Source organism: Rhinolophus sinicus, linkage group LG05 (assembly GCF_036562045.2).
Source record: "Rhinolophus sinicus isolate RSC01 linkage group LG05, ASM3656204v1, whole genome shotgun sequence".
Taxonomy (NCBI): Eukaryota; Metazoa; Chordata; class Mammalia; order Chiroptera; family Rhinolophidae; genus Rhinolophus; species Rhinolophus sinicus.
This window is the reverse complement of record NC_133755.1, coordinates 22,623,020-22,642,031: the sequence shown is the minus strand read 5'-3', so window position 1 is coordinate 22,642,031 and position 19,012 is coordinate 22,623,020.

Genomic DNA, 19,012 nt, shown 5'->3' with positions numbered 1-19,012 from the left:
AAATATAATCACTGAGTTGATAAGTGTGTACAGTTGTTACGTATGTAAAGCTTCACCTGGATCCAGAAATGGATGGCCTGGTTAACAGGGGAAAGAGAAGCAAGTTGGGCTTGAAGCGGACCCAAGATCCTCTGAAATATGCAACCTGCCCAGAAGCAGAGTTGAGACCAGAAAGAAAACAGCAATCTGGTCAAGAAAGAATCAGACCATTTCCACTGCAGAAACCGGGTTCTCCAATGAAATTTAAAGGGATATTAAGTTTTATATCTCTTTTTTATGATTCAGCTATTTATAAACATCAATAGTACTGAAAATCAGATGGCACAAAATTCTGAAACAAAAATTACACCAAAGATAAAAACCATTGGCTGATAGTTTGATAACCCTATCAGTGTAACCTTAAATACATAAAAGGCCACACCAATTATTATATCTCTACCATGTTACTAATAGGTATTTGTGAAATACAGTGAATGGTATTATCTATTTTTCCCTGCAGTAAAAGCAGTTACAAGAACATTGATTATCTCCTGATTTTATGAAGAACTTGTTTTCATAAAACTCTTCAAATTGAAAATCTCTGGAGAGAAAGTGAGTATTGTTAAGCCCAACCATCCATGTGAAGACAGACAGGGATCACGTACAATTGTTGTGCAGGGTTTTCACTGAAATAACATGGGTGGACCAGGTCATTGTCCCCATCCTGCCTTTGTTATCTCTGCTTCTTGGGAGAGTTGACTTCACTGAGGACTCATACTTCCTGTGCCCAAACATACGCTTAAATTGTTACCTGCTTCCCCTTTCCTTTTCATTGCCTATTCCATCGCTAAGACCTCTGGTTTTATCTCTAGGCTCTCCTGCCTTTTGCAAGGTGTCTCTTGCTAGAGCTCTCCCAAGAGTTGAATCCTGCACCAAAAACCAGGGTTTAGTTCTGCAGTTGTGTACAGATCTCTATTTGTTGCCTGCATAAAGACAAATATTGACAAGTCTGGGGTCCCTCAGGTGTCCCTGTCCAGCCAAATGCCTTGGTATTAACTATTTCTTCTGGAACATATGCACCTGCACCCCATCACTAGTCAGCCACTTGATCAGCTACTTGCTGGTCTACATTAATATCCAGAAAGAACCCACCGAGCTTCTTTTGCAGAGCAGGTTATTTTACAGAGCAGGTTCTTCTAGAATAACTTGCTTCTATTCCATCCCACATCAGTGTGCCCTTAACTGTCTTAATAAGGGTAACAATATTACATGGAGTGGTTCCTAGTATCAACATCCAAAGCCGTGGGCTACGTGAAAAGAAAGTTACTAAGACAACCACTTGTTATTTCCTGACCTCCGCAGATATAATTATGAGGAAAACAGAGACTATAGAAGAAAGGCTAGGAATTATTTGGTCTCTTCTACAAACCATTGAGCAAGTATTTCTGAGTGTACAGAGGAGAGCTGAGCTCATTACATGGAGAAATGGAAACCACCTATAGCTAATAGTAAAACTAATGAATTATGAAGTCACTTGCCTCTCATTTCCTTTAGGTGTACAATCAGGAAGTTGGGTTAGGTCATCTCTGAGACTTCCTAAAGCTCCAAAAATCTATGATCTATAGAGAGTGCCTCCATTTAAATTGATATTTAATGTTAAACATACAAAAACTTATTGACAATAGGATGTACTTTTTGTGGATACCACTATAGAATAGGTATGGCTTAAACCACGAGGTTTTTTGGGGTAGCCGGATGGCTCAGTTGGTTAGAGCCCAAGCTCTGAACAATGGGGTTGCCTGTTCGATTCCTATATGGGCCAGTGAGCTGCACCCTCCACAACTAGTTTGAAGGACAACAACCTTGGAGCTGATGGGCCTAGAGAAACACACTGTTCCCCAATTTGAAAAAACAAAAACAAAAACATCTTTTTTTAAATGAGGTTTTAAATGTGGAAGGTAGATGCTTAAGAATTGAGAAGCCATAACTCACACTTAATAATTTGTGGAGAAACCACAAGGTCTAAATAATAAGGCACTTGAATCCACAAGGCATTTGACAAATTCAAAATTCATAACCATTTGTTTATCAGTATATTTCCAGAACCCAAAGTGTGGTGGAGATTGTAAATGCAGTATTATAAGAATGTTTTATTTATTATCATTCAGAAAATGATGTCACAAAATAAGAAATTATAAGAAATATCTCTTTTTAATTAAAGTTTATTGGGGTGACAATTGTTAGTAAAGTTACATAGGTTTCAGGTATAGAATTCTGTAATACATCATCTATATATCACATTGCTTGTTCACCACCCAGAGTCAGTTCTCTTTCCATCACCGTATATTTGATCCCTTTTATCCTCAGCTATCAACCCCCTCTTCTCTTACCGTCTGGTAACCACTAAACTATTGTCTGTGTCTATGAGTTTTTGTTTCTTCATCTGTTTGTCTTGTTCTTTTGCTGTTTTCAGTTTTATATACCACATATCAGTGAAATCATTTTAAAATCTGTAGCCATAAAAACGGTTTGGAGGTTCTTCAAAAAATTAAAAATAGAACTACCTCATGACCCAGCAGTTCCACTTCTGGGTATTTATCTGAAGAAATCCAAAACACTAATTTGAAAAGACATATGCACCTCTATGTTCATTGCAGTGCTATTTACAACAGCCAAGAAATGGAAGCAACCGAAATGCCCATCAATACCCAACTAGATAAAGAAAGAAACTGTGGTACATTTATACAACGGAGTATTACTTGGCTATAAAAAAGAATGAAATCTTACCATTTCAACAACATGGATAGACCTAAAGGGTATTATGCTAAATGAAATAAGTCAGACAGAAAGAAAAACACCATATGATCTCACTTATATGTAGAATCTAAAGAACAAAATAAACAAACAAAATAGGAACAGACTCATAGATACAAAGAACTGATGGTTGTCAGAGGGGAGGGACATTGGGAAACTGGGTGAAAACGGTGATGGGATTATGACATACAAATTGGTAGTTACAAAATAATCCCAGGGATGTAAAGTACAGCATTGAGAATATAGTCAATAATGTTGCAACAACTCTGTGTTGTGACAGGTGGGTACTAGACTAATGGGGGTGGGGGGGAAATCACTGCATAAATTATGTAAATGGCTAACACTATGCTGTATATGTGAAAGTAATATAAAATAATATTGAATGTCAACCGTAACTGAAAAAATAAATAATTTTTTTAAAAGAAAAGAGATAAAGCAACTGGGACAAACTCTTGGTAACTAACTGCTCAGTCTGGGTGATAAGTAAACAGGGGTTTATTGTACAATTCATCCCTTTGTGTACACTTAAAAATTTCTTCATAAAAAATGTAAACATAAAAAAAAAAAAAAAAAAAATCTATGGCCATAAAGGCAACTGGTCAATGCCAGTAGGACAGGAGGAACACAGCGCTCCATCTCCCTGGTCATAATTGAATGGCCCCAATTTCAAGTCAGTCATGTTTTCAAGAACATGGTTCTCCTTTTCAAAATGTCTTAATAGCAATGACTTGTTTTCAATATAAATACTTAATGTGTTTTTCTCTCATATTAGTTCAATGTATGTCAATTTCATGCATAATTTGTACTTTTATAGCTGAAACATCAATGAGAAATATTATCATTAAATGTTGATCCATGGTGCAAAAAAACAACAAAAAAATCATGTTTAATTCAAGCTCAAGCCCATATTTATCAGGCCAGCAAGAACTGAGTATTCTGAAGAGATGTCACACTGAGGGCGCATCCCAGAGGGGTCTTCTCTTCCCCACATAACTTTCCACTCCTATCTGATGGCTGCTGCTTACAGCAGAACTTCTAGGCCTGGACGGTTGTTCATTTCCTTGAAAGAACAGAGTTTGCCCTTTAAAACAAAGGTCAGCAAACTATGACCTGCGGGCCACGTGCATCCTACTGCCGGTTCTGGTATAGCTCTCAAGCTAAGAATGGTTATTCCATTTTCAAATGGTTTATGGAAAGAAAAAAAAGAAACATATTTCAGGATGTGAAAATAATTTGAAATTCAAATTCCAGTATCCAGTAAATGAAGTGCGGAACCCAACCAGACTCATTTGGTTTACATGTCACCTATGGCGGCCTTCGTGCTATAACATAAAGTCAAAACATTGCCACAAAAACATATAGTCCACAAGCTACATTTTCTATCCGGCCTTTAGAGAATACGTTTGCTGACCTCTGCTCTGGAATATCTAAGAAACTGCCCCGTTGCCTCATAGGCAGAGCAACAACGTGCCACACAGCAAACACGAATATTTCCCACTTCTTGTGCCTAATGCAAAGTCAAATCTCAAAGTCAATGTTTCGTCTTAATACAGAAATCCTCCACAAAGATACTTTTGTCTTTCTTTCCAAAACCTCTGCCACAGTTCTTCAGGCTTGGCCACTTAAGAATAGTGTCTCTACTTTCTCCTTTCCTTCCCCACCACCCTGAAAACCCTATTTAATCCTCTCTGTTCTTCTCTGTCTCCAAATCCAACCAGATTTCTCCACAGCACTTATTGCAGTTGAGGACTTATTTTCTCTTTGTCTGTCTCTCCCACTAGAGAGGAAAGGCCGTGAGGCTGGGGTCAATCTGTATTCTGTTCACTATCGTATAATGCTCTTTTAAAAGTATTTAGCACACTTAACACATGGTGAGTTGTTTAAAAAATACTGAATGAATAAATGAATGAGCAAGTAAGTTAATGCTATAAGAACTGGGGAGGAAAAGTTTAAAGAAGGTTTTTTTTGAAAGCACATTCCCCCCTTCCCCCCCAAAAAAAAGGTCTACTTTATGTGAAAACTAAAGCTATAACTTATGGAACATGAACCATGTACCAGACACTATGCTGTTTTTTAGCTCCTGTAAATGTATCCTCCCAGAGTTCTGGAGGCCAGAAGTCTGAAACCAAGGTATCAATAGGGCCACAGTCCTTCTAGAACCTCTGGGGGAGATTTAGCTCCTAGTCTCCTCCAGCTTCTGGTGCCTCTTAGCAGTCCTTCGCTTGAGGCTGCAACGCTTTAATCTCTGCTTCTGTCTATATGTGGCCTCCTCTTCTGTGTGTCTGTGTTTTCTTCTTCAGTCTCTTATTGGACCCAGTGGGTTAATCGAAGATGATCTCATCTCAAGATCCTTAACGGAATTACGAGCTGCAAAGACCTTTTTTGCAAATGAAGTCACCGTCACAAGTTCCAGGGATTGTGACACAGACATATCTTTTGGGGACTATTATTCAAGCCGCTACACTTAGCATCAGGATACTAGTGCATTTATGATTTCACTGAAGCCCACCAAGGGCCTTGACACTTAATTCCATTTCTCAGATAACTCTAATAATAAAGTCAAAAACCTAGCATTTGAAACTCAGTATGTTAAGATTTAAGACTATGCCCTTAACCATTATGGAATTTTATGGCCTACAAAGCAGAGAGGGCTGTTCTGAATTGCCTAGCCTATAGGCTGAATACATCAAAAGCCCAAGCCACCAGAAAATCCCTTTTCTTTCCCTTTACCTGTTTATATATCCATATGGTCCACCTGGAGTGCAGAAATAGATGCTATTTCACAGGTCACCAGGAAACTCCCAATGGTTCTCAGGGCTAATCTGACACTATTAGCCACCTTCTCTAAGACTAAGTCCTTTCCCTCTTCAGAAATTTTGCTTAATGCTTCATAATGTTCGTGGCAAATTAAATTCACTGCTTGTCCACCACTGGTGAGCAGTGTGTATAAGAAATGCTAAAGAGAATATTTTATCTTTACTTCACTCTAGCAATCTTATAAAAGCATGGATTACTTTTTTTTATTTTTTTAAATGAGATTGAAAATGACACTAGGGCAACTCACATGGTGACAAAGCAGTGGGATATAACGAAGGAATTATTCTATGGTCACTTTCAGTTAGATGTGCCAGTGACCCTCAAATGAATATAAACTGTGTACATTTCTCCATCTCCCTTCAAATTGTTTGGCTCAAAACCCAACATTATTAATAGTTCCTTGTGAAAAATCCCTGTCCTAGTAACATGAGAGAATGAATGTGCTTGCAAAAGTAAACAATTTGCTCCTTTCCGCAGCTGGATCAGGACTGCTATATTTCATGCCAACTCCAAGGGAAATACAGTCAAGGAAATGGGAGGGTCAAAGGCCAACCACCTGGAAATTTATGTCAGTTTTTATACTTAGGCTCCTTCGCTGCAAACAAATATCACACTTTAATACCACTGCACAATAAAGGAAAACCTTTGACTTCTGGGTTTGTGGAAGAGACAGAATAAAAAAGCAGCATTCATGTGAGAGTCAAAATCTATCATGCACTTTCGTGAAGAATAAAAAGGCTTTTATGCTGTGCCTTTTACCTCAGCTGGAGCTGGAGCTCAGACTAACTCTACAGATAGGAGGACACTGACAAGGACCGCACAACTTCTGTTTATCTCATTGTTTCATAGTTTTCATACCATTCAATCCTCACAACCACCCTTGAAAGTACACAAAATGCCCTCAACTAGAGTTGGGGACATCGAGGCTTAGAAAATCTAATGACTTAGCACAGTTCACGCAGTTAATTAGCAGCAATGCGGGATAAGCCAAAGAGATTCCCAAACTCCAAGCTAACTTAAATCAACTTTTTTTCCCACTCCTGCCTGTATATCTAAACAAATGCTTTTAAAATAATGACATGGTAAATTTTGCAATCAAGTTACTATAGAATTCCCATAAGTCTGCAAGTGACATGCTGTTTTCACTCAAGACGACCAGGATATGACATTGTCTCCTATTACATGCCCAGCCAGCAGACTGACTGCCAAATACCCACTGCTGTGATCTGTTCAGCAAGGTCAGCTACTTGATTGCTATGAATAATTGGATGCCATTAATAATGGTCAGCTCCAGGATATAGGAAAGTGGTCAAGCGTGATAATTGTATTTTGAATTCCAGCAGATTATTTCCCAGGGAGCAGGAAGACAACCACTATATGGGATACAGCTTTTTTAAGTACAATAGAGAGAATTGCTTCCCTAGAGTGAAGGAGACAAGCCAAGGGCCCCCTTAATATAATAACATGTGTGACCACCTCTAGAAAGAAACATGGAGGTCAAGGTTTTGCAAGATATGGCTAATACTGGGAGGCCTGACTATTACTAAATGCTTTCGATAGTTAATTGTCTTAATCCATTGGTCAAATTAACACTAGAGCTTTACGTGTTATTGGGAGGAGAGGGGGATCACTATCTAAATTTGGAAGCATAGGTGAAGTCAGATCAATGGCTAATTAGGAAATCTAATCCAGTTATTATTCATCTGAAAACATCAGGCATACATTTTTTGCTGTTTAATGTGTACTAAATATCCACAATATATTAAGGACTTCAAATACTGCAGAATAATTAGATGGAACAACATTATTATCTTTTCTTATAAAGCCCTGTCACAGAATAAAGGCTTTTTAAAAATCTTCAAGAACAAAAGAATAAAAAAGAGAAACTAAAGAGATGGGGAGAAGATACATTTTGTGATCATGTGAAAAGGAGAAACCGAAAATGATTTTAGAGGATGACAATAGACTAGAATTTGGATAGTAAATAGGCTAAAGAGCTAACACAATCACAGAAAAATATAATTCAAAAGAAACAAGGCACATCTTATTTCAACATCCATTAGCTATAAGATTCAGGCTTTAATATGGAAACTGTTTCTTAAATTGGCAAGCAATGTGAGCAAAAAAATTAAACTTAAAACCTATCAGAGCGGAGGTTTAAGTGAAGGAAACATGGATGAGAGCATGAAGTCATGACATAACCACTTGAAATAATAAATATTCAACACTTACTTCAATTCTTGTCAGCTTTTCCGTTATTTGGAGCTACTAGGAGTTGTACCATTTCTGACAATTTTTTTCAGGGGTATTGCGTGTTTAGATCAATTCTGAAATGAAAAGACAACAAATGGATCATAAACATACTATAAAAGCTAAAGCTATAAAACTCTCATAACAAAACAGAAAGACTAAGTCCTCCTGACCTTGGGTGAGGCAATGGTTTTGCAAATATGATACCAAGAGACAGGTAACAAAAGAAAAAGTACATAAAATGACTACATCAAAATTAAAAAGTTTGTGCTGCAAATGACACCATCAACAAATTAAAAAGACAACCCTTAGAATAGGAGAAAATATTTGCAAATCATATATGTAATAAAGGATATGTATCTTGATACAAATAACAAAAAAGCAGAAGCAACCCAAATATCCATCAACTGATAAATGGATAAATCATGTATGGCATATCCACACAAAGGAATAATATTTACCATAAAAAGGAATGAAGTACTGACACATGCTACCTGTTTGACCCTTGAAAACATCATGCTAAGTGAAAGAAGCCAGCCACAAAAGGCCACACCATGCATTGTATGAATCTACTTATGAGACATGTACAGAATAAGAAAATTTACAGAGACAGATTAGGGGTTGCTTAGAGCAAGGGGGAAGGAGACAGAAGGGAAATGGAAATTTAATGTTAATGAGTATATGGTTTCTTCTAGGGTTAATGAAAATGTTCTAAAATTAGATTATGGTGATGGTTGCAAAACCCTATGAATATTCTAAAAAAAAACATTACATTGCACACTTTAAATGGGTAAATTATAAGCATGTGAATTTATTGAGAAATAAATTAAAAGTTGTTTAAAAAAAAACAATCAAAACAAAGAAAAATAGCAATTGGTATAGGCTGTTTCCCTAGTGACAAAACCATTTCATTTTCAGTTTGGTGGCCCAGGAGAGAAGCAGTTACCCAAGTTCCTACATGGAGCCAATAGCTAGGCAGGATCCCTAAGATTTAGGCTTCAAAAAACTCCCTAGCCTCAGCACCACCAGAAAATGTCTTACTCTTTATGGTCAGGAGGAGTATCTTTTCCCCTCAGACACAGTAGCCTTACTGACTGATGCATTTATACAGGAGTAATCCATCAGCTGATGTAAACTGAGGACACTATAACCTACAGGAAGTGGGGAGTCTCAATCTAACAGAAGTCTATTTTCCTAAACAATAATAAAGAACTAGGTAAGATCTAAATAGTTCCCTGCAAGGAACATCAGATAGACGTTTGCAAAGTTTTAGGCATGAGAAAAGTGTATAAATAGATGATGGTCGATTCATAGAAATGAGCAGCTAGAACCCAGATTCCCCAATCCTTAATTATACCTCACAGGCTAAGCAGGAAACTGAAACCAGAGTACAGAGGGTCAACTCTGACTTTTGCTCTTAAATGAATGTCTTTCCCCCCTAGGGAACATCTATTTCTTTTGAGAGCCACCTTTAAGCCTACACAAGGCTAAGGAAGCAAAGAAAGAACAAGGAAGGAAAGATCCTCATCTCAGTTGGAGTATTTCCAGAACCTGCAAGCATCTTATTTCAAAATCAGAAGAGGGAAATACCTTTAATAGCAATTGGTTTCCTCATTTGCATAATGGAGAATGCAAACACCACCTACTTAGAAAACTCAGTGGAAATGTGATACAAGCCCAAGTAAGAAAGCGCAACAGAGGTGTGTGCGAGCAAGCGCGTCCGGACATGCTCTCACATCAGGGAGACAGAGGGTGAAAGGATTCAGGAGAACTAAGGCTGAGCATCAGGGCCTGAGAGCATTTTAAGGGTTTTTAGAACAGATCAGAGATGATACAGAAGTTCCTTATGCTTGAAGAGGAAGCATACAAGAGACAGAAGAATGGAAAAGTATGTTTTTGTTATCGGTACTGCACTCCAGGCTTAAAAGAAATTTAACAATTGGAGAAAATTCAGAATTTTTTTGTTCATATGCTGGTTCTTTTATTTGTAATAAATTTGCAACTTTCAAGTTTTTTGCCCCCCCTCTTTTTTTAACTTCTACTTGGATTATTTTTATTTATTTTCATAAAATAAAAATGTATCTTGAAGAAAGTACTAGAAAGCATTGAGATAGAGTAAATTACTAGCAATGTTTCCCTGACAATTTTTCAGCCCCTACAAACTCGCCTGCATGTGAGGAGGAGAAAAGGTGAAGGAGGAGGTCAGTAGCACACAGAGGTCCAGGTTTTGTTAATCTTTCCAGAAAACTGTGGATATTAACTAATTACCCTCTACTATCCATCTGTAGGATAGAGAAGGGCAATCCAGCTGATTTATAAAACCAAAATTTATCAAGAGTATAAATAATGAAATGAACCAGAAAACATGTTCATAGGATTCAAGGTAAAGTAACATTTAAAAAATAATGCTCCTCTAGTGCATTTGAAATATGACTTCATTTATAAAACTTGAATTACTCTTTTATCAAAACCCATTATTTAAAAAATCCAAATTTATAAAGGCAAATGCATTGGGGGTTAGTGTTAAATTCATAAAAATATTTTTTTATATAGTATGCCACCTCCACATTCCTCCTCCATGTATTAAAATTATGATTTGATCTGCCAGAGATTGATTAAATGCAAATTTAGGGAAACACAACTATTGTTAGAGCTAAATATGCCTGTATTTGTCTTGCTGTTTCTGCGGGTCAATAGGAAAATTGGAGATCTGAATAATTAAGCAGTCATTCCCAGATTAAACTTTATAATTAGGTTCTCCTAGTTTCATAGCTATAAAATATCTGTCTGTCTATAATACTAATATACAGATAGACGTAAATTACTCTTGCTAATGGAAGAAACAGAGAAACATGACACTAAACAGCGGGTACTTCCAAAATTATTTCATCTTAGCTCTTGGCTATATTTTATTTGCTTTAACAACACAAAGATAGGCATTTGAAATCTAATTTCTCATGCACATAAATTGAACTTCAGTAATATAAAGCAGAATGCCTATGAGAAGCAAAACTGGGAATTGAACCCAAACACATGTCATAATCTGAAGGAGCTCTTGAGAAAATATTATAGAGGGTGACAAAAAGCAAGCCCTCTGATTTTAACTGATAAAAGCAAAATTAAATTAAAGATTTTAGGGGCAGAGCACTATACATACTGATGCGTCTCAAACAAACAAATTTCATTTTAAAATGGAACCTCAGAAAGTATCAGTACCTTGAACATGCCTTTGATCAGCCTGGGACTGATTTTTACAAGGATTAAAGATGAATTCATTGGCCAGCTTGCATTTCTGCTTTAGAGGTAAAACATTTGACAATAGACTTGCTCTGCCTAGTCTACAAAATCCCAGCTACTACATAGCCCCCTAGGAGGTCATAGCCAGGGTGTTTAGAAATTTGTGCAAGCATCATCATCTCCCAAAACAAACTTTAAAATATTTACCAATTCAAGAAGAGTGATATATAATAGAAATTCTGTGAAGATGGGTCATCAGAAAACTTGTGGCAATAGAGCTGAATGTTTGACCAAAAAGAAAGCAATGTAACCAATTTAAAATTAAATATATGGCAGTATGTCAGATAATTCCAAGGCAGAAAAAACACTGAGCTTCATATAAGATTCTAATCTTGATTCAGAACTTTATCTTATTAATGCACTCCCTGTCCAATAATGAAGTCTGAAAAGGCCAGGTAAAAGGGACTATATTTCTTGATAAAATAGAAGCATGGGACTAAATAACACAAGGGAATAAAATTGCTTCTAACAGTCTATTTAAAGATTCCATTAAGTAATGTTGGTTCATTTTGAATCTTGATAATGGAGCTACATATGAATTCCACATGAATGCGGAATGATTATAAACAATGCTCTCAGACAATGAGTATTAAGCAGGTTATGTTTGTGGAAAACAGATAAGGGACCTTTGGTGAAACCAAAACACTGAGACTGAATATACATATTGGGTGTTCTATGAGAGGGAGTCTACGGCTGAATGGAGATTTAAAAAACAAAACAGTACTTTGAATAGGGACAGCCATGCATGTAATTTTTGTCAAGACAAATTGGCTGATTAAAGCTGTTAGATATTGTGATAGTACAAAAGGGGAGCTGGTGAGAAAATTCACTAAGCTCAAATGAATACTAAAACTGAAAATGAACAAAGATTATAACATCACTTCAAAAAATGGAGCTAATCATAATGTTCTTTGTGTTCAAAGCACCTTTTATCTTAGCATTTCAAAGCATTTCACAGAATTACTGAATCATGACTTTTATGGTTGAAAGCGACCAAAAACATAATCTAGTCCAAAAACACATACAGACTTCTGTCTCTTTTACAACATCTCCCACACCCACTCATATCACTGGTTTGAATACTCCAGTAATCTCTTTTCCTCCTGAGTATACAATATCAGATCCATACAAAGAAAATCCAGAATATTTACATTTGTCATGTTCTTTGCATTGAAGAAGACAGCAAAACTTCTCACCATGCAGAGCTATAAACTGGTAGGGTAAGAGAGCAGGAGAACAAGAAGACTACAGAATTTTGTAAGGTAGAATATAGGTAAGTGGTAATTGACTTTGCAGAGCTTAGAAAGTTTGGAATCTAAGTTTTTGGATGTTACAGGATTAAAAGCCAAAAGGAAGGAAGAACCATTCACACCTCAGGATCCTGGAAAGGTTCAGGAATTGTAATAACTCTGAAAGTAAAGCACAGATTGTGGTTGTAAGACTTGGGGGTGTCTAAAACTCTGTATAAGAAGAATCCAGACCTCCAAAACCCCTTCCCCGTTCTGGAGCGCTAAGCAATTGTCCCACATAGCAGAAGATTCATGTAATAAAAATTGTACTGAGAACAGTGTGCTCAGCATTGTTCTAGAAACTGTGACTATGGCAGTTAAAAAAAAAATCTCTGCCCTCAGAGAGCTTACATTCAAAGATAGGTAGGAGGGAAGGCGGGAGGGGAGGGAGGGAGGGAGGGAGAGAGAGAGAGAGAGAGAGAGAGAGAGAGAGAGAGAGAGAGAGAGAGAAATGACGAAGGAACAAACCAGGCATTAAAAAAGAGTAGGGCAAAGGAGAAGGAGGCAATTTTCAATAAGGTGGTCATACAGGTTTTCCTGAGGGTAACAAGTCTCTGAGCAGAGATCTAAAGAAGCCGAGTTGACCAACCAGAGGGAAAGTTTCAGTCAATAGAAAGAGCAAATGCAAAGGTTTGAAGAGGGAATGGCCCCATTTGTTGGGGGACGGTGAGGAGTTGGGAGATACTCCCCATGAGGATGCTAAGTTGGATCAGACAGAATGAGTGAGGTGGGAAATGACAGGAAACTGAGTCTAGAGGTAATGGAGGAGACAGGAGAGTAGATCATGAGGCCTTGTAAGTTATTTTGCTCAGAGATAGATGGGATGCCACTGGAGAGTTTTAAGCAAAAGAGTCCTATACACCATGATTTATAACATGGAATCCCCATTTTTAAAAAATCAGACTTAATTCCACGTAAACCCACCAATATCACACATAGAGCTTCTGTCTTTGTCAGTTTGGGCAGCTATAACAAAAATACCACAGACTGGGTGGCTTAAACAACAGAAATTTATTTTTCATGTTTCTAGAGGCTGGGAAGTCCAAGATCAATGTGCTGGCTGATTCAGTTTCTGGTGAGAACCCACTTCCTGGTCTGCTGGGCACTTTCTTCCTGTATTTTCCCATGGCAGAGACAGAGGAGAGAAAGTAAGCTCTCTGGTGGCTCTTCTTATAATGACACTAATTCCATAATGAAAGCTCCAATACAGGAAGACGGTGCCCAGCTGACCAGGAAGTGGGTTCTCACTAGGAACTGAATCAGCCAGCACCTTGATCTTGGACTATCCAGCCCCCAGAAACACGAAAAACAAAGTTCTGTTGTGTAAGCCACCCAATGGTATTTTGGTATAGCTGCCAATCACCTCCCAAAGGCCCCATCTCTAAATATCACATTGGGAATTAGGGCTTCAACATCTGATTTTGGGGTGGCAGTGGGGACACAAACATGCGTTCCACAGCAACTTCCAAATGGCTTATAATCCTGAAATATGGATACTTTAAAATAAGGATCATCAAATATTTTTGAAAAGCTTCTTAGATGAAAAAGATAATCCAAATTAAATAAACAGGAAAAAAGAATCTCAGATGAAACAGGAATAATCCAGCGAGCAAAACAAATTTTAGAAAATTTACAGTGGCTTCCATCACAGAATTCAACTATAACATCTACGAAAAAAGAACAGGATGCTCTAACAAAGGAATGAGACATCTGTTGGAAATTAAAAATGAGAGCCAAAGTTAGAATCCAATCAAACAGTAGGAAAATACAGTTGAAAGAAAGTTCCCCACAAGTTAAAAAATAATAAGAGGACTGGAAAATGACAGAGGAATGATAAAATATATATATATAGATATATACACATAGCTATATACATATATAATATATATACATATATGTGTATGTGTGTGTGTACATATATACATATATATATATATATACACACACACACACACACACACACACACACATATGTATGTATATATGTCATTTAGTCCAGGGGATTCAATACTTAACTAAAAGCAGTGACTAAAATACAAAGGAGGGAAGGAAATTATCAAATAATAGAAGTGACAGCTTCTCTTAGGTGTGAAGGACAAGTTTCCATATTGAAAAGGCTCTGGGAGTTCCAGTGCACCGAACGGAAAAGTATATAAGGGAGATGCTCTTCTTTCACAAGAGGAAGTCAATGGTTAAAGTGTGCTATTGACAAATTGAGAATAGTAGTAGGTATAAGCATATTATTTGAAAATCTCATGGTAAATGTCAAAAGACATGGGAAAAAACAAAAAAAAAACTGGTTGTTTCTGAGGAGTGGAATCAGGGGCTATTTGTCACTATAAGACTTGTATATTCTTTTACTTTCTAAATTATATAAATGTATTAATTGGATAAATTAAAAATAGCTTTTAAAGGTATACGTTATTTTTAATGCACTATATTTTAAATAGCATGTGAAATCTTACTCTCCTTTTCTTCATCACTAAGAAGTGGTGCTCATCTTTAGGATGACTTAACTAGATAAGTCATCTATCTAAGTCAGTCAGTTGGCAAATACTTACTGAGCAAATATTTATATTAATATGTAGTTAGATTCTGGTGATATCACAATGAACCCCACAGATAAGATACCTGCCCTTATGGGGCTTACATTCTATTGGAGGGCAGACAGACAATCTATATGTAAACTCTTAAATAAATGTGATCATTTCAGATTGCAGAAATGCTATAAAGGAAACAAATGGAATGATTTTATCACCAGCAAAAGAGGAAGAGTGACTTTTGCAAGAGATGTCATAGGAGGCCACTCTGAGATAACACTTCTATTGTTACCTGAGGCAAGAGGGGAGGCAGAAAAACAGGTCAACCAGAAAGAGGACAAGAGAAAAGACCTTGATGGAGAATTTACCTGGAGAACAGTGAACAAGGGACCAGGAGACAATGAGGTCCGACGGAAGGCCTCCTGTGTCCTGAATGAGTTGCATGTTACTCCACTTGCTGTCAGAAACTACTGTCAGGCTCCAACAGAATCTGCTTTGGCTGACCTTCTGTAAACCCATCAAAGCAGATCCTGCAGGAAAATGCTGTTTTTAAGCTCCAGAACCTATAATACTGAGCAATCTTGGCTTTTACGCCCAGAATCTGTCTCTCCAACTTGAGGCACCATGTCTGCAGCCCCTCTGTGAGGCATGATGCCCTGGACGGGACGCAGGTCACCCATTCTGGCAAAACCTCTGTACTTCCCATATGCCATCATTAAACATCTCCCAAACATGAGTATTGGTTGCTTCATATCTAATATGATATAGGTTACAATGGCCTGATATTTATAAATGAAAACTGGCCCAGAGCAAGAATCTTCCCAACAGGTAACAAAGAAAGTTAATTTTCCTTCTTCTTAAATACCTTGATGTGTGAATAAATGTTCTTCTGTTTAGGAAGGCTGCAATTGGAGCCAGCCTAATGACATCATGACATACGTGTATATGTGGGAATTATATCAACCCACAGTTATCCTGCAGGGGGGCTCTTCTCAGGCCAGGATTATGGATCAATGTGGAAGCAGGTCAGTTCCAGGAGACTTTATGGATTCTGAGCTTAATGCCGGTGATTCTGGTAATACCCAGTTCTCTACTAATTACCCCAGCATACCCTCACAATACTTCAAGTTTCCAGACTTCATCTGAAGTATGTTATTTCCCGGGGATGTTTTAAACTTAATGAAAAGAACCTAGAAGTAGAGGACAACCTGTCAATTGGCAGATGGGGAGGCTGGCTACTGAATCTCTCTACCTCAAGGACCTCCTGGAGCCGAGATCCTTAATCTCAAACCAGTAAATAGAACATAGGGAGTCAGTGATCTTGAACAGTTAAAAAAATATAACATCTTACTGAAATTTAGTGTGTTTTATTTAATTGTGAATAAGCATAAAAACAGTGAAATCAATAGTACCTGTTATTTTGTCACCAACAAAAATCCTAGACTTTTTCATATATTACAGTTGGTCCAGATATTTCAAAATATGTTCATATCACTTCAATAAAATGTAAGTTATTAGTCCCATCACTTGATCGTGTTCTTTAATATGTTAATTAAAAAGCACATACATTGTGCTCACTTCGTCAGCATATATACTCAAAAGCACATATATTGCCATAGCACATTTGTTTTTTTTAAATACATGGACAGCATATTTTAATATAATTATGTTCCTCTACAGCCCTATGTATTTTACTTTATACTTAGCTGCCTCCTAAGGTGAATGTGGCACCCAGGTTCACGTAGTACCAAAAGAAGAAGACCAGGAGGAAGAAAGAGGAGAAAAAGAGAGAAGCTCAGAGGCTCCCTTCAAGGCTGATGGATGTGGGGGTGTGTTACACAGGTTATTTTCTCTTGCAGGAGAAAGAAGGACACTCAGATATTTACCATTTTGATCCCCATAAAAGACCACTTGAGTAATGCTGTGCTGCTACCAGGAACCAGAGATCCCTGCCAGAACACTGTGTCACCACATGCCGCCTTCTTCCAGAGGCAAAGACTCAGGCTACGGGCATCACGGACACATCAGTGAATGGGCGCAAATGAGCATACCTCTCACTCTCCCCAACGCCTACCGTCATGCACTCCAGTGTTTATTTGCTATTTCATCCCATTAAATTAGAATTATCTCCTCTATGCCCTCAAAACCTGCTGCCATCTACTACAGCACTGCTCAAATGCCTCTCACTGCCCTTTTTTTCATCCTGTCGCCATTACTCCTTTGATCTCCCAGGTTTCCTGCCAGTACCTCTGGTTTGTTTCTTATGCTCCCTGCCTCACCCATGGGGGATGCTTACAGACATCAGCTGCTCTGTGGGAGCACAAAACATTAACAGCTACAAATGCCCCCAACCACACCAGCTGTCCTGCAACAGGTGCCATCAGAGCACAGAGACGAGGAGTGCCAGCAGATAGAGGCAGCATACCCTTTCTCCTGGAATCTTCCAGGGGGTGAGTCTGGCTTATAGCAACTTTCTCGGGCAAGCAGCAAACGTCTGCCAGCCTCCCATTCATCTGCCAGGTTCAGATTTCCCTCCCATTGGAGCCTTTGAATTCGGAGAACTGGTGGAGTTTATAAGAAGACAATGAAATCAGTGCCCAGAAAATACTGGAACAGGCTGAATTTGCCTGGAGAAAAGAGCACCGAAGGACAGAAAGCACAGAATGCTTTCCTCATTAGAAGGTTAGAAGGGAGGGTGGAAAGGAGGGAAGGAAAAAAGTAAGAAAGGAAGCTGCTCATCACTTCTCATTAGAACATCACCTTGATTATCTGAACAATGGAAAAACAAGAGGGGCAATGATAGGCAGGAGGCAAAACTTCTGGACACACTACTCATGAGGAAGCTATAAGCAAAGTTTAAATAGATCTGTACTGATATAACTATTCTAATTTTCTGGTATGAAAGTTCTTCAAACACTCATTTTAAATTGACAACTGCACAGAAAACATTGTCCCCTTCTGCCTCACAGGAAAATACTCAAGGTGAGGTGCAGCTGCCCAGCCGGCTATGAGGGCTCGGCCTGAGGGGGAAGGGTGAGGAGATTAAGAAAAGACACAGAGACAGGAAAGCTGGGATCGAGAGGTCCACCTTCCATGGATGGCGGAGCAGTGGTGCAGTCTTTATTTCACACACAGTTTTTATACAGTCTTAGAATAGTTATCTATACAAACAAGTATTAGCAGAACAAGCAGGTATTATTAGAACATTTTGTTTTGTGTATTGGCCAGTTTGTGTGTCTGTGACTGCATTAGTGTTATCTTGTACTTTCTGGGAAGATTGCTGGGGCGAGGCTTCCCATGGGAATGACCTTGCAGGCTGCAAGGCCCTTGTCAGCTTACAGCCCGCTCCCCACAGTGAGGAAAGACAGACACAAAATTACAGTTGTTAAAAGTGGTATATCTACACTGCAAAATGATTATTTATAAATGCCAATCAGACCATATCACTCTTCTGCATAACACCTTCCAAGAAAATCACACGACATTCAGAATAAATGCAAACGCCCTTTCCACAGTGTACCAGACCTTCTGTGATCTGGCCCCTGTTGACTTCTCCCATCTCATTTTGGGCCACAATCCCTCTTGCTCACTGCATTTGTTTGTTCCTCAAACAAATCCCATTTTTCCAACCCAGAACCTTTGTTTTTACTGTTCCTCTGCTTGGACTACCTAACTCCCAACTTTTCCCACAACTAACACTTTTTGTAATAGTTCATTTTATGTGTCAACGTGACCTGGGCTAAGGGATGCCTAGATAGCTTCTGCGACATTATTTCCAGGTATGTCTGTGGGGATGTTTCTGAAAGAGGTTAGTATTTAAATCAACAGACTGAGTCAAGATCGCCTTCACCAATGCAAGTGGGCATCATCTCCAATCCACTGAGGTCCTGGATAGAACAGAAAGACAGATGAAGGGTGAATTTGCTCTCTTGCTTGAGCTAACCCACCCATCTCTTCCTGTCCTTGGACAACAGAGCTCCAGGTTCTCAGGCCTTTGGACTCAGACCGGAATTTATACCATTGGTT